A 6,132-nucleotide genomic window follows, 5' to 3' on the forward strand; every position below is an offset into this window, starting at 1 on the left:
CTATTTAAGTGATTTCATGATGCATCTGGCAGGAATCAGGCCTGGGTGTGACTGAATTTAGCTTTCCAAAAAAATGTGGTTAATCTCACACAATTCATGATTTAACAAATGGGGGAATTCTTTGTTCCACACAGGACAGGAGGTTTGTGTGGGACAAGCTTCTGTCCCTTAATGAATGACATCATTAATTTGGGTTGTCTTTGTGCAACAATGATCCCAAACATGTAAGTTTGACAAATATGCAAAAAGCCATGCTGAAGGTCACATTCTGATAAAGAAAAAAGATCAAATGAACTGGACAGACTGGCCTAACAGCTGAAGGCTCTGCCTTGTCTAGGAACCACAAATAAACCAGCATTCTGAGAGAGAAGGGCTCTGTTTTAGATAATATGGTACTATGAGGTCTTTGAGATATGACAGGAGCAGGACTGTGGTCTTGGACATACTGATTCTCATTCCTGCTGCTTCACACTCAGCCCTGAACTGGAGGATGGTGGTGAAAATGGAAACTTTCCATCTAGGAAATCTGTCATAAGTCATAACTGACACTGTAAGGTTTTTTTTTTTTACAAAGAAACTTTAACAAAACACACTGAACATTTCAAGAACAATAAAATCAAACTGAAATGAAAGTGAAAAAAGAAACAAAAAGAAACCAAATAAACTCAGCAAAAATTAATGAAAAATTAAATTACTGAAGGGAAGACTGAAGATACTGTGAGTTCAACTCATACTCCCAAAGTTATGAATATGGCTCTTATTTTACATTAATCAGTGCAACTCTTAATCTGTGTCTCGGAGTCAACAGGCATATGTCCTTCAATGTGCGTAAGGCAAATATGTTTGTGCGATGTCTCTAATAAGGAATATCCTCTCACAGCGAGCTCAGAAAACTAGTTCATTTACTTCGAGGCTGCACTGCTGTCATTTGTTACTCTCAAGATGTCCTAAACACTCCTCTTATCCACAGCATGTCCTTGTCCTGTTGTCCTCCCTTCATGCCCAACTGCAGCAGATGGCCCCGCCCCTCCCTGAGCCTGGTTCTGCCGGAAGTTTCTTCCAGTTAAAAGGGAGATTTTCCTTCCCACTGTCACCAAAGTGCTTGCTCTTGTTGGTGCTTTCTCTATATTGTAGGGTTTACCTTACAATGAGGCACCTTGAGGTGGATATTGGTGTGATTTAGCGCTACATAAATAAAACTGAATTGAATCTTTGAGAATTTGAGCCTCCTTCAGTCAAAGCATCCTTTAAACTGAGGCTCATTTTATGGAAGAACAAGAACTCACATGATGGCAAATCTGGCAAAGTCACAGTATAACAAAGTCACAGTATAACTCATTTTCAGTCTCACACTGGGGATTAAATTCGCACACAGGAAAAAGGTCAAAATACATATGCTTCTAGTCAAATTGCTGACCCGACTCGCCATCTTCTACTTGGAACCCTCTACGACTGAAACCTGAAAACTGCTGGTCTTTATCTGAAGACTCTGAGAGAAGCTATGCAAGTGTGGTGGGGACCCAGGGCGCTGGTGGGAAATGGACTACTGGCCATCAATTCCATCATCTCACGCCCAAGACGCCGATCAACATTGCAGCGTGGAATGTCAGAACTGGTCACCATGTTGGGCAGAAGGAGATCATCGCCCGTGAACTTTCAAAACTCAACGTCTCAATAACGGCCCTATCGGAACTTCGGCTGACTGGAACTGGCACTGTCTCCTTCGAAGTGCCAGCCATGGACGAAAAGATGACGTTGTATTACTCGGGCGGCGACAAAAGAGAAACCGGAGTCGGCTTCATGGTACACCATCGGTTCTCTGCGAGCGTCGTGGCCTTCCAACCCATATCTGACCGTATCGCCGTCCTAACTGTCAACGGTACAATCAAGCTACACATCATTGCGGTCTATGCACCGACCGAAATGAACTCCGACGCATCTAAAGATGATCGCCTGCAAGACGTCCTGGACTCCCTACCTCAAACCGGCATGATCATGATCGCCGGCGACATGAACGCCCACGTCGGAGAAGACCGCACTGGCTGGAAATCGACGATGGGAAAGTTCGGCCATGCAAAAATGAACAACAAAGGGCTACGATTGCTGTCATTCACCGCCGCCAACAGACTGGTCCTCGGGAGCACGCTATTCCAACACTCGCTCAAGTACCGTCTGACATGGCGCAACCCAAGAGGAAACGACTCGGCGCTACTCGACTATGTGCTCATCAACACCCGGTTCCGATCATCCTTGCAAGATGTCCGGGCGATGCGCGGACCCGACTGCGGCTCTGATCACTATCTTGTCCGTGCCAGAGTGCACCTGAAGCTCCAACGAGCGAAGAAGCCGACACCCAAACTGCCCAGGCTGGGCTGGCATCACCTCAACAACAATGACCGCTGTCAAGAATTCCAGATCGCATTATCGAACCGCTTCGCCCTCCTCCCCCTGAGCGACGATGCCAACAAAGAAGAGCAAACAATATCGGAAGCCATCTTGGACTGCGCCAAGCCACTGTGCCCACCCGCCCGGCGTCGCACACAACCGTGGATCTCGGACGAGTGTCTCGACCTGGTCGTTGAACGCAAGAAGGCCAAGCTAACCAACTTTGAAAAGTATCATCGGCTAAACCGTGAGGTGCGGCTGAAGATGAAAGCAGACCATGAGACGTACTGGAACAAAGTCACCGAGGAACTTGAAAATATGGCTGAACGACAAGACTACAGGGTGTTGTACCAGACAATACATAGTCTCAGTGGCAAGTGCAAGACGATGAATGATAACATCAGGAAGGTGGATGGCTCGTTTGTAAAGTCAACTGCAACGGTGGAAAGAATACTTCAATGAACTCTACAATCAAGATCCGCCCCAAGGTCCAGCTGCAGCGCCGCCCATCATCGACCCTCCTACGGTGCCGATGTCTGATGCAGAACCAACGGTAGAAGAAGTCAAACTCGCAATCCATTCGCTAAAGAACAACAAGGCCGCTGGCCTTGATCATGTGGCGGCAGAAGCCCTCAAAGCTGGAGTAGAAGTCCTCGTCATACATCTACACTCGTTATTCAAACTGATCTGGACATCAAATATGATACCAGCAAATTGGAAGAAGGCGGCTGTCATTCCTATCCTAAAGAAAGGCGACAACCGAGAATGTAAAAACTACCGGGCATCAGCTTACTGTCCATCGTCGGCAAGGTCCTTATGAAAATAATTCAATCATGCCTTCAAAAGCACTGTGAGATGACCAGCCGGGAAGAACAGGCCGGGTTCCGACCCGGACGAGGCTGCAGCAACCAGATCTTCACCCTACGTCGACTCATGGAGGAACGGATCAGATGTGGACGCCGAACAGTCATCATCTTCATTGATTTCAAGTCTGCGTTTGATTGCATCGACCGGCCAGCCTTGTGGAGGGCTTTGGCAGCCGAACACATACCCGTGAAGATCATCGAGCTACTACAAACCGCCTACGATGGCTCGACCAGCCAGGTACGTATTCATGACGAAGTGTCCGAAGAATTCCCCATCATGACAGGGGTCCGGCAGGGCGATGTGGTGTCACCACTGTTGTTCAACATCGTCATCGATGCAATAATGCGCAAAGCATTCAAGGGCCGCCGCGGAGTCCAAGCCTCGACCGATCGATTTATCACCGATCTAATGTTCACTGACGATAGCGCCATTTTTGCCGAAGATGACACCGAGGCAACTCACATCCTCTATGACATCGCCCGGCACTCCAAACTGTACGGCCTCAAGGTTAACGCCGAGAAGACCAAAGTCCTGACCACCGACAGCTCTCCAACAATCGTCCACCTCGACGTTGTGCAGATCAAACAAGTCCAACAATTTCAATATCTGGGGTCCTTCGTCGAGGAGAAGAAAGTGGCATCATCAGTAGAGATACACTCCAGAATTGGGCAGGCGGCGGCAGCATTCGCTTCCCTGCGCTGGTGCGTCTGGAAGAAGAACAACATCTCATTGGCGACAAAGATCCGCCTTTACCGAACCCTGATCCTGCCCATTCTACTTTACGGCGCAGAAACGTGGACAATGCTCAAACACGACCTGAGCAAGCTCAAAGTTTTCCAAATGCGTTGCCTTAGATGCATTCTCGGCGTTTCCCTTCGTGACCGTCATTCGAATTATACCATCCTCACCAGCTGCGGCAGCCAACCGACGATCGGCGACCTAATCCAGCAACGCCAACTCCATTGGTTTGGCCACATTTGTCGAATGGACCCGAGCCGCTACCCCCATGGTCTACTCTGGTTGACCCGCCCCACCGATTGGAGGGTGCATCGAAATGCACCAAAGAAGACATGGATGAAACAAATCCAGGATGATTTGAAGGCCCTTCGACTTGACCTCGAGCAGGCAAGAACCATCGCCTTAGATCGAAAAGCTTGGAAGATAATCGTTGGTCAAGCAAGAGAACCTACGGCACCTACAGCAGCGTAGTGGTTGCGCGGCAGACCACCCCCGCTGGTCGCCCGCTAAGGACAAGAAGAAGAAACTCTTACTGGAGCATCTGAAATAATGCCAAGTGTGGTCGTTCACCCTTTTTCTTGGTTTACAATAAAACATGCTCAGAAGGCTGCTTGAAATGGACAAATTAATGAGATCCACCCAGCTGTCAGAGTGCTTCCAGGTTGCATTCTGCACTAGAGGTGTAGTTGCAGGAAGAGCTTGACATGTTGTTCATGTTTAAGCATCTCTGTCTCTAACTCTCACCCTGTCAGCAGAGGAATGCTGTGGTGACGGGGTGGATCATCTTTGTGTCAGACGGGTTAGTTAGTAGTTAGTTAGTCAGGTGTGGAGGAAGTTGTCAGAGGGTGGGGAGCCAGTGAGTTGGTGAGGTCCCAGACAGGAAATGGGCTCACAGGAGTAACATAGAGCAGACAGTCTGGTCAAAACTGAGTCCTGGAGCTGTCCTTACGTACTGGCTGCTGCTGAGGATGGTGAGGTGCAGGTGGTCTGACTGAAATGTGGGAGGTCCAGGCTCCACCCAGGGGTGGGGCAATCCCTGCAGGACTAAAAATGTTAACACCTCAGTGACATCATTATGAAATTACAGCCATAGCCATGAATGAGGTCATACATTTTTGTTACACATGTAATCCACCTGGCATTGAGCGACTGAAAAGAAACTACAGTGCAAGAAAGACAATGGGACACGCAGAAATAAATAATCTAGGGAAGGTTCAAATGATAACTTTGCATCTAACAAATGATATTACAAAACATGTAGCAGTACTGCCCCGTAGCATGAAGGCTCTGCCTTTGCACCTGATGCTCATGCTTGTCATTTATGGAGCGAGGGTGACGGGTCTCTCTGTGTTAGCCCTGTGAAAACACAGAGAGACCCGTCACAAACACATTTCATCTGTAACATGAGTGGAGGTGAAAAGAGGAAAAAAAGGCTGTAAAACATCAAGAGTCAAGAAAATATGATTGTAAACATACAAATGATTTCATCTTACTTGAAGTATTCTGGAACTGGAACTCCGAGTTTATGTAAAATAGAATAGAATAGAATAGAATAGAATAGAATAGAATAGAATACAATAACCCTTTATTGTCACTATACCTGTACAAGGAAATTGTGGGCACTCCACACCAACTGTACAGGAATAAGCTATAAATAGTAAGACAGCAGGAATATATACAAAACACGGGGAATATGTACAAAACAAGAGAAAGGCCCACAATAGAAGAACAGGTTGAAAGGATTTGGTCTGAGGCAAGTCTATGTGTGAGTGGCCTGAATGATAAGGGTTACTGAGGCCATGGCTCAGACTCATGGGTGGGCAGCGGTGGGCTGTGGGGCCATCGTGTTTGTTAAGAATCTAAACGGCCCTGCTTGTGAGTGTGTGGTGTGGGGCCTGATTATGAGGGTGGGGTCCATTATGAGTTCTTTTGTTTTAAGGATTGTGGGACTGATGCTGGAGAGAGAGAGGAGGTGTGTCGGGTCATGTTTACTGTCCAGTGGATTTCCCAACATGTCAGTGTGACACCTGTGGGTCATTTGCCACATCAAGAGAAATTTGGCAGTTTTCATGAAAGGGAAGAAGTGTTGAGGAAAATGACACACACCTACACACACACACACACACACACACACACACACAC

Source organism: Pundamilia nyererei, unplaced genomic scaffold, assembly GCF_000239375.1.
Source record: "Pundamilia nyererei isolate P.nyererei 1_Seehausen unplaced genomic scaffold, PunNye1.0 scaffold00302, whole genome shotgun sequence".
NCBI classification, from domain to species: domain Eukaryota; kingdom Metazoa; phylum Chordata; class Actinopteri; order Cichliformes; family Cichlidae; genus Pundamilia; species Pundamilia nyererei.